This window comes from Glycine soja, chromosome 14, assembly GCF_004193775.1.
Source record: "Glycine soja cultivar W05 chromosome 14, ASM419377v2, whole genome shotgun sequence".
Lineage (NCBI taxonomy): Eukaryota > Viridiplantae > Streptophyta > Magnoliopsida > Fabales > Fabaceae > Glycine > Glycine soja.
In genome coordinates this window covers 42,317,595-42,325,260 of record NC_041015.1, presented here as the reverse complement: position 1 = coordinate 42,325,260, position 7,666 = coordinate 42,317,595, and the positions used below count along the sequence as shown (strand labels likewise).

Genomic DNA, 7,666 nt, shown 5'->3' with positions numbered 1-7,666 from the left:
GTATAATAAAAAATAAAAACAATGAATATTGGAACCAAAAAAGTAATAGATATAAATTATAACCCAACAAAATATGTTCACAACAATTAGATGTTCAGCGTAAAGTCAAAGAAATTGTTTGATACCCTAAGATATTTGAGTGATAACATTAATGAAAATATAAATCAAATTAAAACAAAAAAAAAGGTCATTGAATGTGAGCATGGTCTTCAACTGAAAAGGTCTTCATCTCATATGACTTCTTTCCTAAATAGGACTTCCCATGTATGTTCGTCAAACCTATAGAAGAACACAACTTCATCTCCGACCATTAAATTATTTTCAGACAGGTACTGGAACCATGGTTCCGCAAGAGATGGCAGACCATCATGAATGGTGATCTGCCGCTGGTTACGTCTACCATAACCACGTTGAACAGAAATATATTTTTTTGACCTAAACAAAAAATTTAAAATTGTTGCTGGAAGAACCTGTATTCAAGCCATAATAGTGATTAGACGACTATTTTTTTTGAATCACCAGTGAATGTTATTTGAGTCAAACGAATATAAAGGTCAATAATTTAATAGCAGATTAGTTTGACTGTGATTAAGAAAAGTTGGCAGAGAAAAATAACAATACAATTGAGTGGGTTAGAAACTCCTACCAAAGGGAAGTTGTGCTGCATCATGTCTTGTGTGACATCAGTTGTAATGGTTGTAACAACTGACCTTCCACGTGATTGTCTATGGATAGGTCCCATGACATCAACGTCGAAGGAGGTATTTTTGTCAGGAGCAAAAATCCGGATAATGACACTGACATTAATGTCGTGGGCTCTCATAAACTCTTTCAGCTCATCAGCAAAAAAGTATCGGGTGTCATATTTCCACACCCTAACAAAATGTTTGCTTCCATTATAGTCAAATAAAACATAGGTTGGGTAGTATGGCCTCCATTGTCTATGGTAAGACAATGGAACCTCAATGATGTTCTGGAAGGAAACATATTAACAATAGAAATAAGTTTTTTTTTACAGGGAATAAGGGAAATGGAAAAATGCTTGGGATTGTGAACAAGGTCACCATTCACAATCCCAAGTATTTTTCATTTCCCTTATTCCATGTACTTATTTCTATTGTTAACATGTTTCCTTGCAAAACATCATTGAGGTTCCATTGTCTTACCATAGACAATGGAAGTCATACTACCCAACTTATGTTTTATTTGACTATAATGAAAGCAAACATTTTGTTAGGATGCGGAAATATGGCACCCGATACTTTTTTGCCAATGGGTTGAAAGAATTTAGGAGAGCCCACGACATTAATGACAGTGTCATTATCCGATTTTTTCTCCTGACAAAAATACCTCCTTCGACGTTGATGTCATGGGACCTATCCACATACACAATCACGTGGAAGGCCAGTTGTTACAACCATTACAACTGATGTCACACAAGACATGATGCAACACAACTTCCCTTTGGTAGGAGTTTCTAACCCACTCAATTGTGTTGTTATTTTTCTCTGCCAACTTTTCTTAATCGCAGTCAAACAAATCTATTATTAAATTATTGACCTTTATATTCGTTTGACTCAAATAAATTCACTGGTGATTAAAAAAAAAATATTGTCGTCTAATCACTGTTATGGTTTGAATACAGGTTCTTCCAACAACAGCTTCAAATTTTTTGTTTGTATCAAAAAATATATTCTTGTTTAACGTGGTAATGGTAGACGTAACAAGTGGCAGATCACCATTCATGATGGTTTGTCATCTCTTGCGGAACCATGGTTCCAGTACCTGTCTGAAAATAATTTAATGGCCGGAGATGAAGTTGTGTTCTTCTACAGGTTTGACGAACTTACATGGGAAGTCCTATTTAGGAAAGAAGTCATATGGGATGAAGACCTTTCCAGTTGAATACCATACCCACAGTCAATGACCTTTTTTGTTTTAATTTGATTTATATTTTTATTAATGTTGTCCCTCAAATACCTTAGGGTACCAAACAATTTCGTTGGCTTTACGCTGAACATCTGATTGTTGTGAACATATTTTTTTAGGTTATAATTTATATCTATTACTTTTTTGGTTCTAATATTCACTGTTTTTATTGTTGACTATATTTGATTATGGTGTATGCAAAAAGCATAACTTTCTTCCAGAGAGGGGTCCATAACTGAAATTCATCCAGTTTATGTACCCACAAACAAATTAATTGTTGTTTATATTTTACTAAAATGTATTCATACATATAAACAGAAACTGAATATAGGTCTCAACATTTGCTACCTAGTTTTTTAACATTTTATTTCTGTTTTCTCTTTGTTCATACATTTTTAAACATATTTGACATGCATTTTATACACCAAACAACTACAGGGAACATTTTAAAAAAATTAGAGATTGTTGAATAACAAAATGAATATCTCTCTTTCATTTCTTTTGTGTCTCCATTAGTCAATCTTCTATTTCATCCTCTTTCTCTTCCTCATCCTCTCCTCTTTTTTATCCTCCGCTTTTTGTTTCTCTTCTATTTTTTCCCATTTCATTTAAGTGAATTATCTTCTTCCATTTTTGCTTCAAAAGTTGTTGCTTATTTTTTCCTACAACATGATTCACAGCCTCGGTTGATAACAACCAATTTTGTATTTTTTGGTTTTCTATGCCCTATTTTCTAGGAATCTCCTGTGTGCCTTACGTTTAGGGTTCAATACCTTTCGGTATCAAGCATTTTTTCTATTTCTTTTCAATTTTGACTTAACATCTTATAGATTGCTTTGCTAAATTATAAACTTATTTTGTTGTCGTAGTGCCCAAGCCCCTCTCATTCCCGCCCAAGTATTTATTATTTTTATTTTATTAATTTTGTATTTTATTTCGTGGCCACGTGGCACGCGTTTTACTTCTCCCGGTGCGCATTTACGTTTCCAACAAGTCTCACCTACCGTTTCCCATTCTCATTCTCTCTCTTCCTAACACTCTTCCTTTTTACATTTCACGCCAAATGTTTGCACTCTTTCTCTCTCTTAATAACACACCACCATTTCCCATTCTCATTCTCTCTCTTCATAACACTTCCTTTTTATACTTCACGCCAAATGCCTCCACTCTTCCTTGGTGTTGTTGTTCTATGCTGGTCGTCACGCATGGAAGCTTCTCATGTCTCCTTTGCTACTCATGCTCTTGCGTATCTCACCACTGGCTTCCTCCTTCACCACTTAGTTGCGTCCATATTATCCAATCATAAAATCATTTGATTCACATATTTTTGTTATCCATCCTTCCTTTATTCCAAACAATATAACACCTTCAAATCATACTGTATTACCTACATATAGCTCTGTATTAAGTATTCAATCTTTTCGATACTCAAATTGGAGTATCAGCTCGTGCATCGGCACGGGCCTCTCGCTAGTGGAGAGGAACAAAAATGACAAACAGAATGGTGAGTAGGCGAAACCCTTCGATTACGTGCCACCGGGAAGCAAAACGCGTGAACGCGTGCCACGTGTTGCCAATACAATTAAAAATTTAAAAAACGCACAGGGATGATTTTAGGCAGGAACAAAATAAGACGACAACACCTCAACAAGTTAGGAGCACTTTGGTACTTTTTGCATTTTTCAGGGCCTTGTTTGTATAAATGGATAGATAATTACTATCAAATAAAAGAAATACTTAAAGTAATTAAACTCTTTTATAGAAAAATAATAAACTTCAAACATTGGGCTAAAACTTCAAACATCTTTGGCCTCTTTTATACAAAAATAATAAATTCTTTACCTTAGTTCAAAATTCTGATATGCAGTGTCTTTGGAGAGTCCTCAGAGGAATGCATCAACCACTACAAGTGCCATATTGTGCTTTGCAGGGGAGTTCAGGCTTTCATTTATCACCCGGCTATGCTAGTGTAGATGACAAAATGGAAAATGAATATTATTAAGGTATAACTTTGGCATTGTAGTATAATATTTATGAACTTAATCACATGGTATTTCACTTACTTCTCTCTGATGATTCAGTGTTAACAAGTAGTCCACTATAGCTAGCTAGCAACCACGATTACTTAAAAAATAATATTGTAATAAACATTGCCATATTTACAATTACTTAAAACATATTTAATCATTCTCAAAAGGAGAAATATATGTGGATTTAAAAAACAACATGGTTGTTTTCCTATTTAAGTAAATGTATGTGGAGGAGAGATAGATCATAAATTTGAATCATTCTACTAATAAAATCTAACTACTAACATTTATTAATTAAAAAAGAAGTAAATATCATTGTATTTCTTGCCCGTTTATTTTATCTATTGCAAATTTTGTAGTTTCTAGTAAGATAAAGAGCATAATATTACCAATTAATTAATTACAAAAAGACGTATTGTTTGACAAACGTCTTTCGAAGGCATAGAAATATGTAATAAATTCAATTGTAGTGAATAAACTTGAACATGAATCCATGCAAATATGCACAAGAAAATAACAGGAATCCATGCAAATATGCACAAGAAAATAAAACATCTTGTTAGAGACTGCCTAGTCAGGGGAAATCAGCTTCATCAAGTAATAACTTCATGATACAAGTCTCTAATAATGTGAAATATAAAACTGTATCAAATAAGCCCTAAGCTAGAATAGATAGCAATTAAAAAGGCAACACTAGAAACTCACATTAAGTTACAAAATTTAAGAAAGTAACAGATCATTTTAGCTAAAAGAAGATGCAAGTTACTTTCAGCTGATCAATTGAACTTGAAATTAATTTTGTTTTAATTTAAAAGAGTTTTTCATCCTAGTTGGAATGCGTAAGGTTGTATGTACATCCAATTGCCAAACAAATCTCAGTGAAAATACAAGTCCATTTCAATAAGCCGGGAGTTTATCCTCTACATTATTATGCTCTTGTGCCTATGGTGATTTTCTCATCTTCTTTCTTTCATAAAATTCATATAATTAAGATTAAGATATCTCTAATCTAAAACTGACTTCCTCACGGACTATATATATGGCCCCTATGCTTTAGACAATAAACAAAATTGTCCACTAGGTAGAAATCGTATTTTTAGCAATTGGTTAACTTTGTCACTGACATCAATGTTTTATCAATTGGACATGCATTAATAAAAAAAAATTACTAGAAAATCCGGGACATCATATATTTACGGTCTCAGTTCATTTTTATGTGACATATATTTAAGTTTATTAATTTAGAATAAAAAATTAATGAAAACAATAATAATGGATCATCTAATAAATTTTCATATTATTGTTTTTTATGATGATTTTGAACCAATATCCATATATTTTTTAAATGATTTTGATTTTTTTACATCCTATTTTTCTTACATTTATTTTACATATTTTCTTTCTACCTTTTTTCTCTTTTCTTATATTTTATACTACTTTTCTTTTTCTTTTTTTCTCCTTCTTTTTCTATCATTCTTCCTTCCATCCACTTCACACCTCAAATTAGAGTCTTTTTCTTTTTTTCCCCTTCTTTTTCTATCATTCTTCCTTCCATCCACTTCACACCTCAAATTAGAGTGTGGAACAAACATTATTATTTCTCAAAATAGCAAGTTGTATGTATGGGTTACCAAATTTTATCGTAACTACCATAAGTGCCTAGGAGTAGCAAACAGAAACAATTTCCTTTAACCTTAAAGTTTTCAACATTAAAAAGCATGCAAAACAAAAAATTGACACAAATAAAAGATAGCAGAGTGAGGAATGAGGAGTGCTGAACCTACTCTCACCGTGTAAATATCACCACCACTAATAGGAGGCAATGAAGAGGTAGAAGCTGATACATCAAACTGCCAATCTGGAACATATAGACCATACAGTAATCCAGAGTAAACTGCCAACAATACTACTGCAACAAACCTGCATAAAAATATTTGTAAAGTTATGAGCAAAGGAGGACTACTCAAGAGAAATATGAATATACTGGATGTAATACTAGATTAATATATTTTTGCTGACTTCACTCAATCTGAAATGGAATAATCCTGCTAATTAAGTATATTTAATTTTCTACTAACATCTTTTGGTTTGGGACTTTTGAATTTAGAAAGTCCCAAGCTACAGATGTTAAATTTTACTTTTAAACATCATGTGGCAGCAACAGATGTTAAATTTTACTTTTAAACATCATGTGGCAGCAAATAGGATGACTTTGGTTTAGAGACAATCTTGATTAATAGGGTAATCAGATATAGACACATTAGAGCCCTCAAATTTAATAGTACTGACATGAAAACCATACCAATGCCGGTAGTAACTTTTGATGAAACCTAATTCTTTCCGCCGCGGAGCTGGAAGCCAGATCTCGCATAAAGCTGCAACAATCTATCCAATAGATATCCTCTGCAAATAATATGTATGCATAAACAAAATAGTAATATGAACCATGAGTTATGAGGTAATAAAGTAGTGAAGAAATTACAAGAGATTATGTTATGGAATATGGATGAAGTTACCTGTAAAATGCCCAGGCATCGAATTCTTTGAATGTCAACACCAAAAGTGAAGGAAGTTACTCCATGAAAATAGCCACCTGAATTGAATACATTAACTGATGAAACTCGAATGACAGGAACAGAAGTTAGGCGAGTAAGAAGAAATTATTAACTTGAAGAAGAATACCAAGAGCAAAGAGTTTAAGTGCTCCAGCTAAAGCTTTCCATGTAGCTTGTGTTCTTTGAGGTCTTTTCTGACGTTTGATGAGGAAAAGAAAAGAGAAGGCTTTAATGAATGCTTGTTGCTAAATTTAATTTGACAAGAATAGGTGGGTGTAGGTAGTACCTTATAAACGAGGGAAAGAGAAATTCCAGCAATGAAGAGAAAAAAAGGCATGATGAAATCAGCCAAGTGAATCCCATTCCAGGGGGCATGAGCAATGATGGGGAAGATGCAACCCCCATAATCCACCAATATCATAAGCTGAGAAAGGGACAAATAAAATTTATTGGTAATTTGAAAGCAAAGAAAAAAAGAAAGAAAGAAAGAGTGAGTTAAATACGATACAAAAACAGAGAGGCAGCGAAAGACGTCAAGCCAGGCGATTTGGGTGTTTTGAAACTGAGTTGGCTCGGAATTGTTGAGCAGCAGCGGCTGTGGATCAACCATTCATGCGCAGAAATAGTAGTATCCTCCATTAGCGGTTTGGTAACTCCACACCTTTAATTTCAAGAAAAACCTGCAACAAAATCAACACCATTGTGTCGCCGCCAAGAGCTTACCACGGCAGCGACACCACCGCTACTAATCATGCCCTTTCACCGCAATCATTCTAGAACAAAAACACAATCACCCACCATGTCTGTGAACAACTACAAATCCTCCACCACAAAACAAACAACAAACCCGTTTGTTGAGTTGTGACTAAAATCCATATGAAAGTTTATTATGTTATTTTTCTGTTTTGTCCTCTGCCTATATAAGGCAAGGATGTTTTGTATTTTCTATACAGGAGAAGCTTCCACTTGTATACTGCATTGATAATAAAAAGCTCTCTATTTTTCCCTCCCGTGGATGTAGCCTTGATCAAAGGTGAATCACGTAAATCTGTGTGTTTTTCTCGTCTCTCTCCCTCTTTCATTTTGCAGCAACATTGGTGTATGACATTTCTGTTCTGCTGCATCTACTGTTGCTGTTCTTGTTTGTTCTTC

The 7,666-nt window shown here is 33.8% G+C and overlaps 1 pseudogene; it reads right to left on the bottom strand.

Moving 5' to 3' along the window:
• Positions 1–230: 230 nt before the first annotated feature.
• LOC114384069 lies at positions 231–7,124 on the bottom strand (annotated as a pseudogene).
• Between the last annotated feature and the right edge of the window lie 542 nt (positions 7,125–7,666).